At 44.5% G+C, this 16,751-nt stretch overlaps 1 protein-coding gene across 9 annotated transcripts in view; it reads left to right on the top strand.

Annotated features, from left to right (window-relative positions):
• CACNA1C (calcium voltage-gated channel subunit alpha1 C) overlaps window positions 1-16,751 on the top strand; it is a 680,405-nt gene that overhangs the window by 229,299 nt on the left and 434,355 nt on the right. The gene's annotated exons all lie outside the window — the stretch shown is intronic.

Below are 16,751 nucleotides of genomic sequence, written 5' to 3'. Positions count from 1 at the left end.
CCCTAAGGCTTCCATGTGTTTCCATCCTGACTGTCTGTTATTTTTAGTGTGATGTCTTCTCTCCCGCCTCGTTTTGTCTGCTGTTTGGAGGGCCCGGCTGAAGCAGAGAGACTGACAAATAGGGCCGCTTCCTCAACCCAGGAATCTCGCTTCTTACCATTTACCTGGCCAACTAGAAACTAAGAGTCTTATTTCTTGTTATTGTTGTTCATTTATTTTAAAAAATACAGAGTCAAGTATTTTTGAGGGTTGTGTGAGTCTCTTGGATTGTAAATAGAGATGGCTAAATCTGTCTTGTGTCCAGCACTTCCTGAGACTTCCAGCGGGAGAGCTCCAGCCTGCTCCCCAGAGCTGGGGTGGCTGTATCCCTTCGTGATGATGCAAATTAGAGAGAGGAGCTAATCTTTTAAAGTGACCGTGAAGATTTCTCTTTGGATCACCTGAAACCCTGGAAACCTTTTCTTTCACACACGCCGTGGGCTTTGTTGTGTCTGAGCAGGATTTCAGAGGCTGTCTCAGGCCCTGGGAGAGTGAGGGAGTGCACTGTGTGGCCTGCTGACCCAGGGCCATGGGAGCCCGGGAGAGTGGCTGTCCTCGAAGAGGATTCTAACGCTGCATTAACTCCACGCATTGCCACTGATAGGCGAGCCACATGGGAAAAGCTGTCCTCGGCTAGAGAGAAGATTCTCTGCTCTTCAGAGGCCGAGGGAAGTGGTTCTCTGCCACTCGCATCTAGAACCAGCATGAGATAGTGGGAATAGTGGGGGACTGGGAAGCTGGGCACCTCGTTCTCAGACTGACTGCCGTGGGTGACCCGGGCCATTGTGCAAGAAGCAGACACTTGGAGTCTGACAGATGTGTGTTGGAATCCAGGTGTAAGTCCTTTGTTCTGTGATCTTGGGTGAACTCCTTAGCCTGTGGGGCCCGGTCTCCTGCTCTGCGGGAGCAAGGACAGCGGTGCCTCAAAGAGTGGTTGGGAGGCTTGTACGTGGTGCGGGCCAAGTGCCAGGGCGAGTGCCGGCCCCCAAAGGCGGCTCAGGGCTACTGGCAGTTGGTCCGCGCTGGCCTCGCCTGGGGGTGAAGGAGGGCTGGCGCACCTGAGGGGCCCCTGCGTGTGCACTGCTCTCTCTGGGATCTAGACAGCAGATATATAGGTTTCCATATTTTTGTTTTTATTAATATATTAGATCTTGAAATCCTGAAAAACAACTGTAATACCCTCTCTGTATCTTGTGGAACTAGATAATTTAAACACTTCTAATATGAAAACACCTGAGATTACACTCTTTGGTGTTTTCCTTAATGTTGTCATTGCTTATGGTAAATTTTCTTTTCTTTTTGAGGAGCTTTCTAAAGGATGCAGCTTTTTGTTTTCCAGAGCAAAAGGATCTGCGTCCGAGGCCTGGTTAGATTCCGCTGGGTCTGTCTCACGCAGGTGAGGCTTGGCCTGAGTGTTGGGGTCTCCAGTTCCCACCAGTCCTGACTCACTGTTGTTTGTGGTGTCTCTTGTCTTTTTTCCTTGTTTCTAGAAGGCAGCAGGTGACATGTTTCACATTAGATTTAGCTCTAATATTATGCTTAGTTAGGGCAGTACTAAAATTACTCTTTCCTCTGCGTTCATTTACTCAACAAGTATTTCCTGAGAGCACACTGTGTGCCAGGTGCTCTGAAAGGCACTGGCGGTGCTGTGGTGAGCAAGAGTGTACGCTCTCTGTGCGTGTCGGGGGGAGAATGGTGAAGGGGAGACAGAAAACATAGAAGTAAGCAAATCAGCAAATAAGATCTTTGTAGTGTGGTAGGTGCTATGAAAAGAGGATCTAAGAGAAACAAAGCAAAGTGATGGCATAGCGTGACCCTAGGGAGGGAGTTACTTTAAGTTGGTGGCCAGGGAAGACCCCTCTGTGATCTAGATGACAAGAAAGAGTTAGGCTTGCAGAGACAGAGGGGAAGAGCCTTCCGAAAGAGAACAGCAAGTACAAAGACCCTGAGGAAGGACAAGCTTGGTGTGTGTCAGAAACAGAAGGCAAAGTTGGCACACTGTGAATGATCAGGGAGGTGGCAGGCGAGGGGGTCAGAGGGGTGGGCAGGGGCTGGATCGTGACTAGTGGGGAGGATGACAGGTGTTTTATTTTTGAAAGGTCATTCTGCCTGTGGATTAGAAAATGGGCTTGGGAGCAAGTGAGAGACCACTTGGGAGGCCAGTCGGCAGGAGGGCTGGAGGCTGGGCCCTGGTACCGGCAGTGGAGGGGAGACGAGCGCGTGTGATTTGTCCCCTGGGAGGAATGGGACGTGCTTTGGAGGCGGAGGTTCTAGGGCTTGCCGAGCTGCTGGGAAGTGTAAATGGTTACACTCACTTTGGAGGGTAGTTTGGGAAAATGTTCAAAATCCTTAAAAATGTTTGTTCCGTTGGTCCAAGAATTCCATAGGATTTTATCCTATGGAAATAATCAAATACACAAAGACTATTTACAATACTTCATTGTAGTCCTATTCATAATAGAGTCAAACTTGAAATAATTTCTCTCCTCTACTCTTCAGTCTTTAGGGGATTGGTGGAATAAGTTAGGATGCATCCATATGATGGAACACCATGTAGCCATTCAAGTGATGATGTGGAAGGATCTTTGATGGTATGGGAAGATGTTGAACTGGATAGCTAAATGGAAAAATAGATTATAGAATGTTATCCGTAATGTGATCCCAGTTTTATAAAACATATGAACTCCATTTACATCTCAGATAGGTATAGAAAGGATGCACTATATCCCGGAAGGTCTGATAGGGTGTACATCAGAGTGTTAATAACAAGCCATTTCAGGAAATGAAATTACAAATTATTTATTTTGTTCTCCGAATATTTATGATTCTTCCAAGTTTTCTGATAAACATTTTGAGAAATCAAAAGGAAAAAGGAAAAAAGTGTTATTTTTAGAACCTAGCGATAGGCGGTCTCACCGTGCCTGCATATAAAGTAGAATAGTGAATAATCAGGGAGCGAATGGCCTTTCCAGACATCTTGCCGAACATAGGGCACGTCTGTATTCAGAAAGTTTGCATTGAGAGAAGCATTGGATTTGAGTCAGAAAATTGGAGTCAAAGTCCCAGTTCTGCCATTTCCTGGCTTTGGGTCTTGGACACTACACTTTACCTCTAATACACAGATCCTTGGCTTCTCCAGTTTGCACATGGGAATGAATGATGGTAATAATGAGAATGGTAATGTGTTCATGGAGTTGTTGTGAGGATTGAATGATAGGGAATGAGAAAGATCTTGTAGGAGGAAAAACAGTGTAAATATTAATATTCCACAGCCCAAGTCTTCACACACAGACTTGACTATAGGCACAAATATGTTTTGGGGTGAAGTATTTGTGATGTACCATAGTACGCATCTCATGCAATAAAGGGCCACACTTTGACTAAGTGTTCAGCCAGCTCTCTTTTGATCCTGTGCCCTGAAACAAGCCAACAATCCAAACTTAAGGTACAATTAGCTTGTCCTGAGTGTCAGGCAGCTCTCAAATGCGGAGTGCCTTCTCATTCACTGGAAAGCTGTACATGAAATGCCTTCTCAGCAGCAGCCACACCCAGAGCCCCTTTGATATATCACTCAGCTGTTCTGTTACATAAACCTATTGGAAGTGAACTCGCAAAGGAGTTGAACAGAAGGAGGTTCCAGTCAGAATAAGGATGAAGGAGAAGTGTTTAAAGGAGACATTTGCTTTTTAATGGACCCTGGGCACTGGGATCTGAAATGCCATGGTCCGTCCTTGCTGGAATGGACATGCACAGAAACAATGATGAACAGCTAACAGGTGCTTGAATTTTAAGTTCTTGAATGGTTCAAGGCCAGGGACATCCTACCTGCCTCTACAAGCCTCATAGTGTACCGGAGGGTGTTGTCTACGTTAGGATGTCTTAATGGAGAGTTACCCCTCCAAAGAGAAGCTGTATAGAGAACAGGTATAGGGCTATAGCATAAAGGTTTGAGCCCCTGTTTTCAGCTGAGAATTTCTGGGAAGAGGGAGATGAAGCAGCCAAGCCTGACCAATCTCTGAGGTTTATTTCTCTGGGGACTCCTAGCCTGACTGAGGTGTGGAAAATACAGCAGACACCAGTTACCAACAAGGATAATCACTACTGGGTTGAACTGCCATGTTGGAAAGAAAACTGGTACCCAGCACTGCCTTCTGACCCTAGAAAGCAAACCCTAACCTTGCCATTTTGAGCAAGTACCCTGGGAGCTGCCAATTAGGAGTTCCAGTCGTGCAGTTCCTTTTGACATAACATTCATTGTCCTTCCTGTAGTAGATGACCCTACTGACCCACTTGTTAAGATGGACAAGAAGGACAATGACAACAGTAACAACTACTGTTGATGGGCATTTACTCTGCGCTGCATACTATGCAAGTGCTTGACGTGCATTATCTCGTTTAATCTTTGCATTAACCCTGCGAGGTAGGTGTTGCTGTCCTCATTTCACAGAGAAGGAAACTGAGGTTAGGTAACTTGCCCAAGGTCACAAAGCTAGAAAGTTACTAACCTGGGGTTTGAACCCAGGTCTCTGACTCTAAAGTTCACGCTCTGAACTCCTCCATTATCTTGCCTCTTACTGAGTTGTTTTTCCAGCACTGGTGAAGGTTTTGAATTCAATTTTATCCCACATATATTACAAGGGCCTGCTCTGTACTAGGTGCTGATCAGGCAGAAAAATGAATAGATTGTGGTCCCCTCCTTCAAGAAACTTACATATATTATTATTTTTAAGAGTTTAAAGTCTATAGCAAGAACTCAATAATTATTGAATAAACAATAATCTTTAAGTACATTCTAGGTTAGTTTACAGATATCTGTGACCCCAGTCAGATTAGGATGCATCCCATAAAGATGCACATGTAAAATCCTTTGGGAGTTTAAGGAAGGGAGAGAACACCTCCGTTTGGAGAAATCAGAAAAAAAGCAAATTGAATGTAATATCTGAGATGGGCCTTAAAGAATGATAGGGACTTTGACAGGTAGAGATGGTGAGAATTAGTTGCCAGCTGACATTGCCTTTTTGATTATAAGCTGAACCTAAGCCTGCTGGTTGATTCTTGCAACTGACCCTGTGCCCTTGGTTCATTTCTCTTTGTAATTCCACTTCTCAATGACGTTCACAAGTGAGAACTCAGAAATGGAGTTTTTATTATAATAAACAGGGTTGGTCTCAAGATACCTTTATGAAAAGTATGATTTCTAATCTCCTCCTCACTATCACGTATATGAATGGGTCACACATCTCTATCTTTATTCTAGAATTCTAACACTTCTAATTTACCTGGCTGAGCATCTAACCTTTGTTATATAAGCCTTCTCTTAGACTGAAGTTTAAAACAGAGTGCATTACCTTCCCCATTCTCCCTTCCACATGAGCTCCCAACTTCCTAGTCAGCTGTTCTGCTTGACGCCTCATAATGGTAGCAAGGATCGTCAGTTACATTGTATTTTAATATTAAGGAAAGGATGGGGTGATTGGTCTAGAGTCTTGTGTTAAAAGGTGGCTTTGGCGATCAAGGTCTTTTGTTGGCTTACTTTTGCATCTTGGGGAGTGGCATAATTTACCATCAATTTCCTGATGAAGAAAAGGCATCTTGGCTTCCTTTGTATAAGCAAACAGATTAGTGTTAGAGATAATTAAATTATGACGTACCTTGGGGCCCAAAGATGGGAGGTCTCATGTAAATACCACTGTGCCATGGCTGTTATTGTCATGAGGGGATGATAATGTCACAAGGGGATTATATTTGCTTACAAAGTGGTTTTCTGATGTTTGTTGAAAGAGACGATATGTATCTGAGCCAACTGTTAGGGCTATTTTTCTTCTAGCACAATTTATAAAGTGCTTTTTGTCACACCCAAGTTTTGCAGGACCAGAGAACTTGGGTGATTAAGGTCGTGGCTTTTTAGAATGAATGAATAAACAATACCACTCTAAACTGAAGAATGCGAAGACTGTCAAGCCTCCATTTCTGATTTGCTTTCTGTTCTCATGCAAGTCACTTCACCTCTCTGCTTGTTTGTTTCTCCATCTGTGAGACATTGATCACTTTGCCAGGATATCCTCAATATAAAAAAAGATAATATGTGGAACCCTTTCAGCTGCTGCATCATTAAAAAGCATTTATTCAGCACTTATGTAGTGTTGCGCAAAGAAAATTATGAAGACTAGATCTCTGCCTTGCCTGCTAGATTATAGTATCTTCTTAAAAAGGCAGAAACTAGGCAGCTAAGGAGAGCAATAATTCAAATGTTCTCTTTGTGTTATGGGATACAAGCAACAGTAGCATAAATAATTAACAAGAACTGATACAGAAAGAAATCTGGTCATCAAGATGAAGCTCACATCAAAAATACGTAGATGGTAAGATTGGAAAGTTCTCACTTATCTGGAACAAAGTCCTACAGGAACCTTGTTTTTTGTAAATGAAATTGACAGACATTGACCAGTGGGACTTGAGCAAGAAGGAGACCCCAGTGGAGGAAGGAGGGAAGGGAATGTCGTCTAGAGAGTTTTGTTAGGGATTCTGGTATTTACGTCACTGTCACTGTCTCTTCTTCCCCAGTGCTACTAAGCCTCAAACAATGAGGCTTAAGATCCCCGAGGAAGAAGGGCCTGTGCTTTCGAGAGTGTGCTCTAGGGTAGTAGGCAACCACCATTCCACTTCTGGACATTGTGGCCATCGCATTGTGGGTCTTCTTGAGAATGGGCTCCAAATCAAGCTGGACATGGATGAAGCCGTGGAGAGCCAGGCAGCCATACAAGAGCAATCACCAAATCATCCGTGTATGAATCATCCTGAGGACCTTTCACAAGTCAGTGTACATCTGACTTCCCCATCAATTAAATTCTTTGAAAGGTTAGCCCCAGAGAGAAGAATGCCATTTGCTTCCCCAGTGCTGGGAGAAGGAGGTGATGATATCTGAGTTACCAAATTATTCCTTGCTTCTCCTTAGAGAAGCGAAATCCCCAAGGTATGCTGCTTACACACATACACACACATGGTTTTCTTCATAGATGGGTAGTAAATCTGTCAGGAAATTAATTAGCTATTACTTGTGCTTCTCTTCATAGTTTACAGCATCTTTTCACTGGTTTGATCTCATTTGACCAATACTAGTTCTCAAGGTAGGCAAGACTATTGTTGATGCTTGCCATTGTACACGTGAGGAAATCAAGACTCAGAGGTCACATGACAAGGCCAAGGTCACACATCAGTGTAAATCTAAGCCGAGACCAGGTCTTTGAACTCTATATTCACCCTAACACCTTCTCTTTCTCTCTGAAATATCGTCAGCATTCTAAAGCCACCTATATTTAAAAACCACCTATCAAATGACAGATTTTCCATACAAAGATTTCAAGTCCCATCTAGATATCTGGATCTCCTCTCAATAGCTCGTGTTTTAAAATTATTATTATTTATCACCATAGCACACAGTATGATAAAAACCTGACTTGCTGCTATTAATAATTACAGTGTCATTGTTTCCTCCAAGGAGACTCCAAATGGAAGCTAGCAAGCCTGGAACTTGTCCTTCACCTGCTTGGGTCTTAAGCAGCTGTTAAATACATGGAGCTTGACTCCTATCTTCGTCTAGTTCTCAAGCTATCTCCCTGTTGTTTTTCAGCAAGAGTTTCAAGTATTCTGTTGGCATTAGGAGAGCTCTTGAAAAACGGCCTAAATTGTAGTGCAGATTCTTCTCTAATGAATGCGTTGTGTAAGCAGTAAATCTGAACAAGCTGTATCTGGATCCCTGTCCGGGTGGAAGATGCTAAACCTGCCTAAGGCTTAAAAATATACCTGTCCTGGGCCCAAGTGCATATACTGCCGTTGCTGCTGACGCTGTGGCCCCTGCATGCGGGAGGTGGTCCTGGCGAAGCGTTCGCTCCAGAACTGCAGAGTGGGCCAGCATGTTTTTCTCTGTGCCCTGGCCTCCTCTTTTTAGCTAATCACCCTCCTCTCTGAAATTCCCTTTCCCCGACTTTTCCCAGGACCTCCTTCAGCTCTGTTTCTCCCTCTCACTAAGACCAACTTTCTGGAAAAATGATTCTTGCACTTCAGTGTCAGTTTTTCCCAAGGATGTTAGCGTTTCCAACTTTTCGAGCTAGTTGGGGAATCTATCCAGCTGAAGGGCTTTCTCAGCTAGTGGTGGTATCGTCTAGTGATTCGCATCGTGGACTTTGTTGTAGTCAGACAGACCCGAGTTGGAATCCCAGCCCTGCTTTTTACTAACCTTTGGCAAGTACTTAACCTTTCTGAATCTGTAACATGAAGATAATGATACTGTCCTGTTGTAAGGGTTCTATAAGATCATCTGAGGTACCTGGATGTGCTCAGCTTGTGGAGGGTCACTACATCTCAGCAACATTTTTCTCTTTCCCTCCTAAAGGACTCCCAAGGCGGTTTGGTCCAGCTTTCCATTTCAGGTCTTCAGACTGTACTGACTGGGCAGGAGAAACCAAGGTCATCTTACCATCAGATGTCACTGCCACCTGATGATAAACATCGTGTCAGTTTGATTTTGGTTTGATATCCTATTTTTTTGATTCAAGTTGATTCTAAGACATACATTTGCCCCCCCAATTTTAATTCCTCTAAAACTGGGTTGCATTTTATAATAGATGGCATGTTACAATTTAGTTGGCAGCATTTTTTCTTTCTCATTGGTAGGTAAAATCATGGATATGCCTTACAATCTGTGACTTCTTTGACTTGATGAAATACAGTAGTTATTTTTAAAGTTTAAGTTTAAGTTTGTTTAAGTTGAGTTTAAGTTCTCTCAACTCGTGTCAAACATCTGGCAATGCTGGATGCAGTCTCTTCTTGGCTCCTTGTTCTGGGTCACCTGTCCCGTGCCCCATGTGGCAGGTTGCCATCTGAGTAAAGAAGCAGCAGAGGAGTTTCCGGGCTCCTGGGACCCTCTGAATGGGGTAGAGACGCCACTTAGGATTGCACCCCGCGTCAGCTCAGGGGCCTGGCTGCAGCTCTGGCTCTGTCTGGCCCCAGCACCTTTCCAACACTGTACAGAGGGAGCTCCCTTCTGTGTTATTGAGCTCAGGCTTTTTACAAACCCTTAGTGAGTGCTTACTGTGTATCAGGTGCTGTGTTAAGTACTTGGCATATATAAACTCTTTTCATCAAAACAGTACCTCTATGAAGTACATACTGCTCTATCTTTATCTGACAGGTGAGGAGACAGAGGCTTAGGAGTTAACTCACTTGCCTGGGTCTTGCACTCAGGTCCATCCACCTCCAAAGTCCATGGTACACACTGCTCTGCCGTACTCCTCTCTCCTGGCCCGAGCTGGCTCAGTGGTCCTTGCGTCCTCCAGACTCTGCCTTAGCTGGTGGTAATGATCAATAGCAGAGGAGTTAAACGTGAGCTTGAATTTACCCAGAATCAGTTGACATGCCACCTGCTAAAGACGTAGAGGGCTAGATTATGGATTTTGGAGGTGAGGGAGAACGGAAAGGAGGAAAACACAGTCCAGATTTTGAGCCTTTCCAGGGGGATTTCAGCCCCTGTCCTCTGGCCACGCTCATTCCGTCTTTCCACCTCTCTTGCTGGTCTGTGCAGCCCCTGGGCTGAGGCGGCTGCTTGGCCTGAGCAGCACTGCACTTTGCCCAGCTGTGGTTCTTTCTCCTTCCTGAGGATGAAGCAGCAGGGTGCTTCTCCACCTTCCGCCTGGAGTCAGATGCGCCCCACCTGCCAGGGAAGGAGGTGCTTGATGATCTGTCCACTGAAGTGGAAGGGAAATTAGCATTTCCAGCAGTGAGTAATTGAGACTGACCGTACCGGGAACTGTACTCTATCTATGGGTCCTGGAAAAACAGAGACGGGAGGACACCGCCATGGCCTCCAGGGGCACCCACCAGAGGAGGAGACAGCGGTTTGTGGGCCAGTTGTCATTAACAGACAAGAGTTATAAGAGCATGAGAACCAAGAGACCTTGTGGACTGGTGGAAAGAATGTGGGATTGGCAGTTCTGAAGGGTGCATCCTGCTTTGTCTTTTCCTTGCTGCCTCACTTGTGCAAGTGCAGTTTCCCCATCTTTCTAATGTGGATAAGGATATTTTCCTTGCAGGCTCATTGAAAGGATTACTCAACACTCATGTAAAGTGCAGGGCTTCCTGCAGTTCTGCCCCGGTGCCTGGGATGTAGCTGGTGCTCAGTTAGTCATAGCTATAATATGCAGATATAGAGAGATGTGCAAACGTGTTTGTATATGTGTATATGGAGTTTAAAATTCCTCCCTTCATTCATTCAACAAATATATATTGAGAACCTGTTCTAGGTGCCAGGGATTTAGCAATAACAAAACAGCCCCAAATGCCTGCCTGTGGGGAGCTTATGTTTTAGTGGAGAGAGACAAGAAATAAATAGGTAAACACATAGCTTGTTGGATGGTGGTAAATGCCATGGAGAAAAGTGAAGCAGGGAAAGTGGGCATGGCTGTGGGTAGAGGTTTACATTCTAAATAAAATGATGAGGGAAGGCTTCCCAGGGCATGTAGGAGGGAACCAGCCAGGTGGATATCGGGAGAAAAGCATTCCAGCAGAGGGAACTGCAACTGCCAGTGTTCAGAGGTGAGGGCTGCCTGGTGTTCCCTGGGAGCAACAGGAGGCCAGTACATCTAGAGTGGCTGGAGCAAGGGGGAGCACTAGTTGAAGGTGAGGACAGAGGGCTAAGCCGATGCCAGATGGAGAAGGCCCTTGTAGACCACGGTAAGGATGTTAGCTTGGAACGAGACAGGAGCCATTGGAAATTTTGAGCTAAGGAGTGGCATGGTCTGACATATAACAGGATGATTGTTATGACAGTGGCTGCTGTGTAGGGAAGTCACGTTTGCAGGGGAGAGAATACCGTGGGGGTGTGTGTGAGTGTGAGCAGTAGTTCAGAGATCCTTGACGTAAACGGAGAATGTGTTTACTTTGGGTTAGAAGGCCCAATGAGAACGGACCGTAGAGGAGGAGGAGGGCTGGAGAAATATGGTTCGCATTGTGGGTTTGGCCCTTCTTTGCTTTTTGTCTGAGTAGTTTCCCATCACTGTGGGCTTGGAACGCTGCAGCAGGAAGCGAGGGGCTGTTGGCCTCTCCTCCAGTCCAGGGTCGGGCCTTGAACATGTCCGGATTGTGGTTGAATGGGCTGGAGAAAGGCACATTGCACTGGTGTGTGTCAGAAACCAGAGTGCGGCCGAGCCCTGGGTGTGTGCTGAGAGCAAGGCAGGACCATCTCAGTGGCTTCACCACTGGGCATGCCGAGGAGGAGTTCTCAGCAGAGGTTGCGGGTGAGAGCCTGGAAGCACAATGGCTGAGAAGCAAGACATTACCAAGGTGTGTACGTGGATTGCCCCTATCCCCCAAGGAGAATCTGAGAATGTGGAAGCTGAGAGTATGACCTGAAGTGTCCAGAAGGCTGAGAGGACAGCAGGTGGGGTGTGAGTGAGGTTACACAGCGCCCACTCCCGTAGTTGTCAGCCTCAGGAACGGGCTAGTCCAGGCACTGCGGACTTGTCCTCTTTCTCTCCTGATTGCACTTCTCTGGAGCAAAGAGGCCTTTGATTTTGGTTTTTTTTTTTCGCTGTCAGTCACAAAGCCATAAATATATTTCCCCCAGGCAAGAAGAAAGTAACAGCAACAACTAACTCTTATGTAGTGCTTATTTTGTGCTAAGTACCTGTCTGAGTACTTGATTTGTATTAACTCCTTTAATCTTCAGAACAATCTGCAAGGTGGGTAGTATTGTTATCCTCATTTTGCAGAGGGAGAAACTGAGGTTAAGGACCTTGCCCAAAGACCCACAGTTGATATGTGCTGGGGCCGTTACTTGAACTCATGCTTCTGACTCCAGAAGCCTTATTTTGTTTCCCTTTATCAATCTTGTAATTATTTCTTATTCATACATGGAATTTTGTGAGGGAGTTTTTGGAAATAATTTGTACAAATATACACAAAGGAACTGTGTGGCCACAAAGGGAAAAAGAAACTGGCTTAAGTCCCTTTTTCTTTCCCATATTTATGCGGGTACCTGCCTGGCAGCTGGCAATTTCCACTTTTTGTTTCATGTTGTAATTTATTGACATATATGTCATCCCCCTCCCTGAGGCTGGAAACTCATTGAGGTCAGACTCCATATGGCATTCATTTCTATATTTACGGTAGCATCTAAGCCAATGCATTAAACATAGCAGGTGCTCAGTAAATATGATACACAGTCATGTGTCACTTAATGACAGGGACGCTTTCTGAGAAATGCCCTGTTAGGCGATTTTGTCATTGTGTGAACATCATAGAGTGTACTTACCCAAACCTAGATGGGAGAGCCTACTACACACCTAGGCTATAAGGTACTAATTTCATGGGACCACTGTCATATATGCAGTCCGTTGTTGACTGCAACGCCTTTATATGGTGCGTGACTATACTTTCTAAAGTTGAATTGGTGCATTTGCTAACCAGTTCTCGCTTAAGCCATTCATTTCTGAGAACAATGAAAAGGACAGCATTTAAATATGTGAATCAAAGACAGGGTTACAGTTGAATAATGCTTTTACGATTTTCAAAACCCTTCTTCACAGTTTATCTCATTTTGTCCTCCTGCCAACCCTTGTCAGAGTGGTAGGGCACATATTATTTTCCCAATTCATGAGAAAACCGAGGTGATCTAGCCAAGGTCACCAACAGGGTTATTTGATTTTGTCTTTAAAATCAGAGCAGAGATCAGAACCATCATCTCCTGATTTCCTATTTTGTGAGCAATGGCAGTACACATACCTATTGGGTACAGAGCTTGAACACAGGACTAATGATACTCATTAGGCATGAACAGAAGGGTGTTTTGATTTATTAATTTCTGGTAAGTTGCAAACAAGTCTAGCACAGTGCTACTCAAGATGCAGTCCCCAACCGGTAGACCAGTTACCAGCTACTAATCCATGGCAAGATCATGAGCTTGTGACAGAATGTAAGTCAACTTCATCTAGAAACACTGCTTAGTTTGCTTGACTTTTCTCTTCCTTTTTATATTTTGTTTTAAAGTAATTTTAGGCTTACGTAAAAGTTGAAAAACAGTACATAGAGTTCTCATAGAACCCTCACCCCGCTTCCTCTAATATTAATCTTGCATAACCATAATATAATATTCAAAACTAAGAGATTACCATTGGCCCAATACTTTAATTAAATTTCAGACTTCATTTTGACTTCACCAGATTTTCCACTTGCACCCTTTTTCTGGTCCGGGACCTACTCCAGGACCCCATCCTGCATTTAGTCATCATCTCCTTGGTCTCCCTAGATCTGCGCTAGCCCCTCAGTCTTTCCTTGGTTTTCGTGACTTTGATACTTTTGAAGAGTACAGGTCAGTTATCTGGTAGAATGCCCCTTAATTTGGGTTTGTCTCGTGTTTCCTGATGATTAGATTGAGGTTATGCATTTCTGCATGCTGAATACATACATCCATTTTGAATATCCCAGAAGTTATGTACCCTTTGCGATCTACTATATTGAGGATAGATGATGCTGCCATGTCTTTTGACTGGTGCTGTTAATCTTCATCACTTGGTGAAGGTGGTGTCTGTTGAGTTTCTTCAGTGTTAGGCTGCTATTTCCTCATTTCTAATTAATAAATATTCTGGGGATAGGCATTTTGAGAGTATGCAAATATCCTGGGGCCGGCCTGGTGGTGCAGCAGTTAAGTTCGCACGTTCCGCTTTGGCGGCCCGGGGTTCACCGGTTCAGATCCTAGGTGCAGACATGGCACCGCTTGGCATGCCATGCTGTGGTAGACATCCCACATATAAAGTAGAGGAAGACGGGCACGGATGTTAGCTCAGGGCCAGTCTTCGTCAGCAAAAGCAGGAGGATTGGCAGCAGTTAGCTCAGGGCTAATCTTCCTAAAAAAACAAAAACAAAACAAAACAAGAAAACTAAGCAAATATCCTGTTTCTTCCCAAACTTTGGCTCATAATTTTAGCATACATCGTGGATCTTGCTTGCAACAATTATTACTGTGGTGTTCGCCTTAGGATGATTTTTCTGTTGTCCTCTTTCCTTCTACATCTATTCATTGGAATTCTTCTGTTAGGAAGAGCTATCCCTTTTTCCCCGTTTCTCTTTATTCAACTATTAGTTTATATCACTCTGATGTTTATTGTATTCTATGGGTTGTAATCCAGTATTACTGTTATTTATATTGTTACTCACATGCTCTAGCTCTGGCCATTGGGAGCTCTTTCAGGTTGGCAACATGCCCTCTCCTTTCTCAAGCGTTTTCCTGCCTTTGGACCACAGGATGCTTCAGGATCATCTTGAACCTTTCCCTCCCTGGCCCTGGAATCAAACGCTTTTCCAGGGAGCCCTGGTTCCTTTTATTGGAGAATGGTATTTAAAAACCGAGACCTGGGCACTAGGTGTCTCATTGCTAGCAACTTTTTTTTTATATGTCACTCCTTCCTTGATGAAGAAAGCAGCGTGTTGATTCACATTCAAAGTGTGAATTGTTCACATTTTGAATGTGAATCACCTAGCTCCTTATCTTGTCATGGGCCAGTAATAAATTGGGACCCTGCCACTTTGAGTCTCAGTGGTCTTAACGATCTGTTCTGTCGCTGTGTACCTGTGACCCATCTGGTGGGAATTTTAAATCCCACTGAATTAGAGTCATGAATGACAGTCATTCTTTGACTTATGCGTTAAGCAGATATGTGTTGAGCACACACTGTGGGCAGGCTTTGCCGTAGGTGCTGGGTTTACAGTGGTGAGAAAGTTCTGCTCCTAAGGAACTTATAATATCTTCTGCTAAACCCAGGAGACGGTACTCCTTTTTTTGGTTGCTGCATATGATGAGAACTCATTTTAGGTTCTTCAGCATTCTACAACCTTGCAAGTTCAGCTTGGGGGATTTTTGATTTTTATTTTAGATTCAGAAGTTGTTAGAATATGAAGAGGCTGATCCCGAGCACAGTATCTCTTGGTGCCGTCGAAAACCTTTGCCCATGACTTGATTCTGACACAGAGGTGGTTGCTCTTTTAGGCCTCATACAAGGAGGCTGGATGCACACTTGGCTTGAAAAGATCTTTGGAATCTAACTGCTCACTCTAACCACCATGGGAAAGACCGTCTGCTGGCAGGAAGGAGAAGAAGCGGGCTCCATCTTCAGTGCTCCTCTCTCCCATGGGGCTGGCAGATGGCACATGAGTACTCTTCCTCAGACTGCTCTCAGACCCCAAAAGAATCCCTTCAGCAAAAGTGTGTTTTCAAAGCTTCTGTTGCTGACTTCAATCTGCTCCACCTGCACATCAAATTGGATCTGGGTTCTGACTGAAGGAGGTTAACAGTGATGTCAGTTGGACAAGCATTAGCCTCACTCCCACCGCTTATATTTCCCATCTGAGTTAATACAATCTGGCATTATTCCAATGCTTCTCACTTTGGCTAGTTATTAGTATTTCCTTTAACTTTTCCAGCATAAATGGACTAAGAATCACTTTCACAGCCCAGAAAGATGTCCCCTACAAAGAGGATTCTGCTGTCAAAGAGGTTGGACAATGCAACCCTTTCAAACAAGTCAATTGTCTGGAAACATCTGTTGGTCTCCTTTACTTTTGGAAAAGATGAGAATGCTAAAAACTCATGCTAAGGCTTGTTCTCTCTTCCTGTTGGTCTTTTCTGGCACCTATTAATTATGAGTCTTTTGTGTCACTGAACAAATGTGTGTTCTCAGCATGCAAAGTATACACACAGTGGCTGACTTATTGCCTGTTCTCAGGAGGAAGGAACTGTCGAGCTGTGGTCAAGTTGATTTCCATGCACTCTGATCGGAAATGTGAGGACAATGGGGAGCACCTGCATTTTGTCTTGAAAAGTAACATACAGTCCAGGCATCTGAGAATCCATTTGCCAGATTTGCCAAAGATGGGCAACTGGATACATGCTCCTCCGCGTATAGAGCCACTCATGTAAGGTGGCCAGTCCTCCAGCCTTGAGCCTGGTGGATGACCAGGGGCTGGATTATGGACATGAATCTTTAGAGCCTGGCTCAGTTTTTTATATTGGTGCTTTTCACAGAAATTTTCTGTGTATATTTTAATACATGAAATCCAACTTAGAGAACAGCTTTGTATGCCCCATCCTGCTTGTAATGCAGTGGTCTGCCCTTGAGAATTTTAAATGAGCTGACCTACATAGCTTAACTATTTCAATTAAAAGTAGCAGAGAGTGTAGATTGGCAAGAGGTGGAGGACAGGGAGGGGAAGATCGCTCCCAGGAGCTTTGGTTCAAGCAAAACAATAAAATTGACAAGAGATTCTGACTGGGAACCGTAACTGATAGCGGTCACGGACACTTTGACACCCTGCCATGGCTGAAGTCCTTGTGACGGTGGCTTCTTGATATCCCTTGGTGTGGACTCACAGTCTTCATGGGATTGGCAGGCTAACTCTCTTCTGGCGAAGGATTACGGCAAGAGTATTCCTTAATTTTCCACACCTCCTTCTGGCATTTTCAGATGGTCGGTGTTCTCCCCGCCTCTCCAGCCTGGTCCCCAGGGGAGGTATGGAGAGGAAATGCTGTTCATTGTACAGGGTAGCCATTCTTGCCTTCTTATTTTCCGTTTTTCCCCTACCACTCAAAATTCCGATTCCACAGAAATTCCTAATTTAACTCAGTTGCTCTGCAATGACAAGCTAACATCTGGAGCTACCAAGTC

Source organism: Equus caballus, chromosome 6, assembly GCF_041296265.1.
Source record: "Equus caballus isolate H_3958 breed thoroughbred chromosome 6, TB-T2T, whole genome shotgun sequence".
NCBI classification, from domain to species: domain Eukaryota; kingdom Metazoa; phylum Chordata; class Mammalia; order Perissodactyla; family Equidae; genus Equus; species Equus caballus.
The sequence above is the reverse complement of the archived record's forward strand: the minus strand, read 5'-3'. Positions and strand labels throughout refer to the sequence as shown.